The sequence below is a fragment of the Lissotriton vulgaris genome, chromosome 5 (genome assembly GCF_964263255.1).
Source record: "Lissotriton vulgaris chromosome 5, aLisVul1.2, whole genome shotgun sequence".
NCBI lineage: Eukaryota > Metazoa > Chordata > Amphibia > Caudata > Salamandridae > Lissotriton > Lissotriton vulgaris.
In genome coordinates this window covers 432793670-432801007 of record NC_141693.1, presented here as the reverse complement: position 1 = coordinate 432801007, position 7338 = coordinate 432793670, and positions in this window count along the sequence as shown.

Genomic DNA, 7338 nt, shown 5'->3' with positions numbered 1-7338 from the left:
GCCAAGAACAGAAAGCAAAAACATGCAAACTTTGGTGTATTAAACGTATGCCATGTTAGCCAAATTTTCAAGTGAAAAACTATGATACATAACCATTGGACACTGGTATTTAGTGGATGCAGTCATGCCCTATTGATGCTTTTTATAGCCTTTTAGCCCACTATAGCAGGCTATACTGGTCATTAAAGGGCTGCTCCAGCCTTTAGCAAGGGAGCGGTCCTTTAATAGCCAGTATAGCCCAGCTACGGCAGGCTATACTGCTATTAGAACATTCGCCACAAAGGCCTCAGTGACCCCTTAGGGGATTTATATCCCCTCGTCTACATGAGGCCTTTGTTCACAGCAACACCTGTGAATGACAAAGATTGGAATGTTGGAGCTCCAGGCTTTTACCAGCCATTAGAAGCCCCGAGCACTCTATCTATTGTCTCCAATCGAGCTCCCTGCATTCCAATGTCTAAATGCAGTTAAATCCCCAGAAACAAACACAGGAATGCCAAATCATCTTCAGCAGATGAATATCAGGATCTTAACTGGTTTACACAACTTTGGTTGGTCTGTTTTAGACAGACTTGGAAAATCTTCACTTCTCAAAACAAATTGGCATTATTCTATGAGCCCTTTGGCTCTGCCTCACAGAAAACATATTCCATCTCAACCACCATTGGTGATTTTCCTGAAAATACACTCAGGGGCATATTTATGAGCCCCTTGACCCACTGTAGCATCACTTTATGCGACACTCCGGCGGGGCAAACCACATAATCATATTTATGAGGCCAGGAAAGGCTACTTTGTGTGGCTGTGAATGACGTCATAGATATGGAGTAAAGCAAGGCAGTGCAAATCGCTGCATTGCTTTACTCTGCGCTAGGGAGGCGTTCCATGAGTGTTGAAGTGGGTGTTCCCACGCAACATTCACTGGTCTGCCTCCTAGTACCTATCTGCTTGGGTACTTAAAGAGGCCCCCTTGCGCCACCAGCCATGCCCCCAAGAAGGCCAGGTCTCCCAATTTTGGGTCGAGCTTGATGAGTGAGGAGCGCCAACGCCCCGCTGAAAGGGCGCAGTTGGCATTAACCATATAAATGATGGCATGCTGTGCCCAGATTGAGAGAACCTCTGGGAAGTTAGGGATTCTGACATCTCAGCCTCTTTTGCCATGTCTAAGACCTATGGCGTCCAGAACCCTATCCTGGATTGAGCGCCATGACCTGCAAATGCCCTTTTATGGGTCCTTCATATACTTTGCTAGTTAGGTGGCCATTTTAGAATCGATTTCGGGGATAAGAGCCCCCTACCCTGAGGCAGTTTTGTGCTTTCTTTTCCAAAGGCTTGTGGAGGTGACCAGCAAGGAACTTAGCGACCTTGTCGCCAGGGGCCCACACCACAGATCGCAGGTGAATAATGTTGTAATGTTCCAGCAAAATCGAACCGCCTCCCTGCTGTTGGGAGGCGCCAAAGCCGGGTGCCAGGTTCTCAAGGAGCCAGCCTCGTCCCCTGAGTCCCCAGGGGAGTCCTCAACCTGGGGTTCTGGAGTTTCAAGGTGTTGAGGCGAGAGGCGAGAGGATCTGGGGGAGCCAGGTCGTGTGAAGCAAATTTGAGAAGGAATGCCTGTTTCAGGCGTGAATGCGTCCCTGTCCACCCCTCTTCGCACTTCTTTTTTAATGGTGGGGGAACATCTCTTGGGGAGTCTACGAGGGGGTGGGTTTGCATTGTTAGGGATCTGTGCTTGGGCCTTGGTGAGCTTGACGCACTCCTGCGTAATCAGAGAGGCAAGGTTCTGCTCCATAGGTCCCACTAAGTCATTGACAGCCCTATACATTGAGGTATCCACTACCTCATACAAATTCTCATCCCATTGCAAATACACAAAGGGGATCCTCCTCCTCATAAGTATTATCAGAAGTCTCCATGTGTGACCAAGGTGTTTGTTTCACAGTAAGAGGGTCAGTGGGAGGAAAGACACACGAGGTGTAGCTTTAAAGGCAACAAAGGTACCTGTGCAGAGTTAGGAGCTGAGGAGTCTCAGGCTATGTGGGAGGGCCTGAGGCACACAATAGGGACGCACCAATCCCCAGATAAGCTTCCGCCCTTCAACTTCAATCGGGCTCCGCTGCCAGGTAGTGTCTGAAATATATGAGGAAAAACTCAGTAAGGTAATTGCTGAACAGGCGTCAATGCAAGAAGTGATCTCAATTACAGACCCATACCTTGTTGATGTTTTCCTGGTGTTCATGAGAATTATTTTCTTTTTTTAAATGTTAAAATGGTAATCCTTGCCTCCGGTCCTGACATAGAATCTTGTTTCAAATATAATGCATGAGTTTCAAAATCTGCCACTTCAAGGGGAAAGAATTGGCTACTGTCCTTGATACCCTTCGAAAGTCCTAAAGAAGTAAATACATTCACCCATTCACTGAGCACTAGTGTGCCAGACCTTTTTTTGTTAAAAGAATGCTGTGGGATGTTTAAACCAACCTACCTCTTTAGTCTCTTTGTACATCTTTTTATAGAAGACTTTTTAATCGGTTTTCAACATAATCACAGAAACTGTACATGGCACGCACATTTTCAGTATGTAAACAGTTCTTATACCTTTGCACTTGCCAGCACATCTGCTTCCGTGTTAAAAGTTCTCATTGTTTTTCTCCTCACCATGGGCAATACGTATGAACACATTTCCCCATAGACAGAGAATGGGTAAAACCTTTGATACATCTGGCCCATATTCCATATTCTGTATGAAGCTTCTCCTAACAGGTGATGAGTTACCATCTAAAGGCCCCTCTTTCATATCGTTCTTGTAATAATCATACTACACTGTTTTACTGTTTTATCACAGTTGTAATCACAAGTCGTGTTTAATTTTGGTAATGTTTGGTGTTCCCCCATCCTTATCGTATTTTCAATGATTCTCAGACTCTAACTAGTTTACCTAAGAGAGGTAGTAGCAAGGGGGCAATGGGTGGTCCTAGACAAGTACGGAGATGCGTCCTGATAGATCTACCCTGCCAGACGTAGAACTCTGTAGAATGTATCTTCAGGAATCCATTCACCATCTGCACTCATGATCCTAGTTGCTACTTTCTTTGTGCACCTTTACAAACCATTGTTGGCACACAATCAGAGCAAACGCTGAATCAATATCTCACGGCACCCTGAGGACATTATAGAAAATTATGTATTTTATGTTTTTATGCCAAATATGCTCAGTATTTTGTTACATTTCTTAAACTTACGGACATAAATCCCTGAACGTTAATCAAGGATGTGGTGCACTGAATGTCTGTAGACTGCCAATACAAAATATGTGTAGTTTTTTTTAATGAAATGTAGTCTGCACAATCAAATATGTAATATTAGCACAGATATTCGAATTGTGGCACAATCATTGTTCATGGTGCACGGTTCAGTTGATGAATGATATCAAACTCAGAACTATATGGAAAGTAGAAACATTACATATTTTCTATTTTTCAACGACTTAAGGAATCTATTGGAACAAGTCAAATCTTCTTTGTCCCACTGGATCACATTAGAAAACACAGAACATGACATTTATCAGATTTGAGCGTTTTTGTTACCTAAAAAATGGTAACTCCCTTCAGACTTCCTCAGGCAGGAACATATACCATTCTGTGTTTTCTGGCTCTTCTGAGTGAGAATAGCCAACATTTTGCCAGGCAAAAACAAAAACCTTTCTTGGCAATACATATAAGTCACCCCCTAGTATAGGCCCTGACAACCTATAGGGCAGGGTGTGTTGTATTTAAATGGCAAGCAACTTAGAACTGCAGACAGAGCGTTGGCGCAGCTCTGCTACACAGGTTTTTGTTGAAAGCCCATTTGTCTTCCTTGTAGACACGTCAAGTGCCAATATCAGGAAGTATCTAGCTCCTGCCACACTGTAAAGGTTTATTCCCTTTCTTTATTGATTTTATGCATTTGCTTGTCACTTTTCTTTCAAATAGTTTTATGTTACCAGCATCGTTCCTTCTACAGGGGAGCCTGTAGAGGTTTGAGGGGTTGCTGGACCCTCGTTTCCCACTTTTTTGTCAAGCTCGCACATTAGAGCGTGGGATCCCTGCCATGCCCTGTGGACTAGGTCCCCTTCTTAGGCGGGCTATTTAGAACTGCAGACAGCGTGTTCGCGCAGCTCTCTCCTACCCAGGTTTGTTGAAAAGATATTTGTTTTTCTTGTACTGAACAGACCTTGGATTTGTAGAACACGGCTAATCACTGGTGAGAGTCTCTTGGCGCTATCCATAAGCATGTGGATATGAAGTGATGTTGGACTTGGCCCTTTTTACAGGGTCATCCCTGAACTTTTTGCCTTCCTCCTGTATTTTGTCTGACCTGTTTTTGTTGGTTTTATGACTCTGGGCACTTTTACCACTGCCGATCAGTGCTAAAGTGCATATGCTCTCCCTAATGTAAATTGATGTTGAGATTAGTGACTCCATGATTGGCTTATTTGATTCACTGTCAGACCCTAGTACAGTGCACTGTGTGTGCCCAGGGCGTGTAACTCAAATTCTGCTGGTGGACTTGCAGCACTGATTGTGCCACCCACCGGAGCAGCTTGTAAAGTGTGTCTCAGGTCTGCCATTGCAGAGCCTCTGTGCTGTCTGGTACTGCCATGTTGACTGGGCAAGTGCACTCACTTTCCAGTCCCTAAACCTTCCCTTTTAATCATATTAGTCACCCCTAAGGTAGGCCCAAGGGAAGGGTGCATTGTAGGTAAAAGGCAGGACATGCCCTGATGTGTGTGGCATGTCCTGATAGTGAATTACAGCCAATTTTGTTTTCCACTATTGCAAGGCTGCCTGTTCCCCATAGGCCAGAAAGGGCAGTTTGATTATAACATCTTATAATCCTAACTGACTCAGGGAACTAGGTGGAAATTCGAGTTTAGTATGCCTGAACTCAGAATGATAAAATACATATTTTAGTGAAGTTGGTTTTAACAGTCTGTGTTTGAAAATACCACTTTTGGAAAGTAGGTATTTTCATGCGTTACTGTCCAAGCCTGCCTCTGCTAGGTTGTGTATTCCTTGTCTGGTTTGTGAGTGACAGGGGCTGGGGGATTCCAGGAGACAGAGGAAGTCAGCACAGGGCTGAATAGACCCAAATGCATGTAGAGTGATGGGAGAGGAGCACCTGGGGCCAGAATAGAGCTGTGCCTGCCTTCTACAATGCTGGCTCCACCTCCTGTGGTGCGTCTGATGTCCCTGGCCTACACTGTCAAAGGAAGAGAAGGTGTCCTGTAAACAAAGTGCTCCAGGACTGCACAGAACTGGTTTGGACTAGGCACAGACACTCTCTGCCTTCAGAGAACAAAGAGAATAGTAGTATAAATATTGGGGCCCAGACCAAAGGACTTTAGATCACTTCAGGGAATCAAGACAAACCTTTGCTGAGGAGAAGAACCGGGAAACTGAAGGAGGAGACTACCCCATGCTGCGTGTTGTTGCGGTTGGCCTGCAGTAATTGCTTCATTGCCAAAGAAAGGAGAAAAGGACTGAGTGTGTTTTGATAATCTTGAGGTAGATCTCCAAGGGCTTGAACTTGAGCATGCCTCCTGCCTGAAGTCTCAGGACCTCACCCCTTCTGCTTGCCTCCATCTAGAACTGTGGTTTTAGCTGCTGCGTAAGGAAATTGCAACACCGAAGCCGGCGAGCGATGCCGTCTTCTGCGCCAAAGCCGTGAGCGCTGCTCCGACTTGCACCGTAGACCCGGCCTCCGTGCCACATTGACGCCAGCGAGAGAAGCCGTCAGCTGCCCGAAGCCGTGAGCGTTGCTCCGACTTGTGCCGTGGTCCTGACGCCTGCTGCTGGGCCGCATCGACACTGAAGCGGACATCGTCACCGCGGAGCCGATCCTTCGACCTGGGTGACCAAGAATCCAACGACAGCACAACATCGTAAGGAACTGTGGTTTCGGCGCCATCGAAGCCGCACCTCCCTGACGCCGTGAGCTATCTTTGTTTTTCATCGCTTTTCCAAGGTAGTGTTCTTTGGGGGTCTGTTTGACTCCGGGCCCGATGCCGCACACTTCGCTGTCGGCGCATACTTTGGGATTTCTCCTGTCACAACTTCGTGATAACTCATGTTGGAGTTATCTGTTGCTAGAGACTGATTTTAAGTGAACAACCTATTTTTAAGCATATCTTGAGTACAGTATTGTGGATTTGTCGTTTGGTCTTGTGTTAAGTCTATATAAAAATACTTATTTTTATAATACAACCTGTGTGGTGTCCAACTGTAGTGTTGTCACTGTATTACTGTATGTGTTCACAAATGCTTTACACACTGCCTCTGAGATAAGCCTGTCTGCTTGTGCCAAGCTACCAAGGGGGTGAGCAGGGGTTATTTTAGGAGTGTACCCCCTCATCCTGACTAGACGCAAGGGTCCCTATTTGGTCAAAGGTACGTACTTCTGCCAACTAGAGACCCCCAAATCTAACAAGTGGCATGCCCAGAATCACAGGATGTTGAAATTCGAACCTGAATCCCCAGGTCTGAAGTCGACAGCTCTGGTCGTTACGCCACACCCCATTAGAGAGTCAGATCCGTGCCTCCACTCCTAGACTCGCCCCCTCCTCCTCTTCTATGGGGCTATTTTAAACTGCGGACAATACATCTGCACTGCTTGCACGCTTTGGCATGCCTAAGGCAAGCCCGTTTGCGCCCGTTCGCACTCGGTTTCGCCAAGCTTTAGCCCCCCTGATGGTTTTATGCCCCAGCCTGCAACGACACGAGTTTACTTGAAGAAAAGTTGCGGGTGCGCAACCTGATAGGTAAGAGTTCAAGCTGCATTAGATTAGATCCATCTCTCAGTAACACGGCCTCCAAAGAAATGTGTCAAGTATGCAGCTCCCTTATAGTGAGTCCAGAGGCTCCAGCCTATAATATATCAGAATCCAAAAACAACACTCGGGTGATAAAAGCGATCAGAGAAGAGAATATCTTTTGTGCCCTTAATAATGCCAGGTCCCAGGTAAAACATGGTATGAGATTTTCTGATGTTGTAGATAACCATAAGCTTGGCATAGTTTATATACCTGAAACATGGGCTGACCCGTCGTCTAACTCAGACTTGGTTGCAGCAATTCCTCCTGGATACACCATTCAGAGATTAGATAGATCTCATAAGCGAGGAGGAGGCTTAGCCATTCTATACCAAGAGAATATGTCAGCATTCTTTCTACCAGTTACCTTGTTGGAACGTGAAGCCCTTTAATTCAATAAAGAAGTGTTCAAAGCCCATTTCTTTAAAGGATTATTAGTATATCGCCCTCCCAGCATTAGAACAATCTTCACTCTACTATCAGCACTT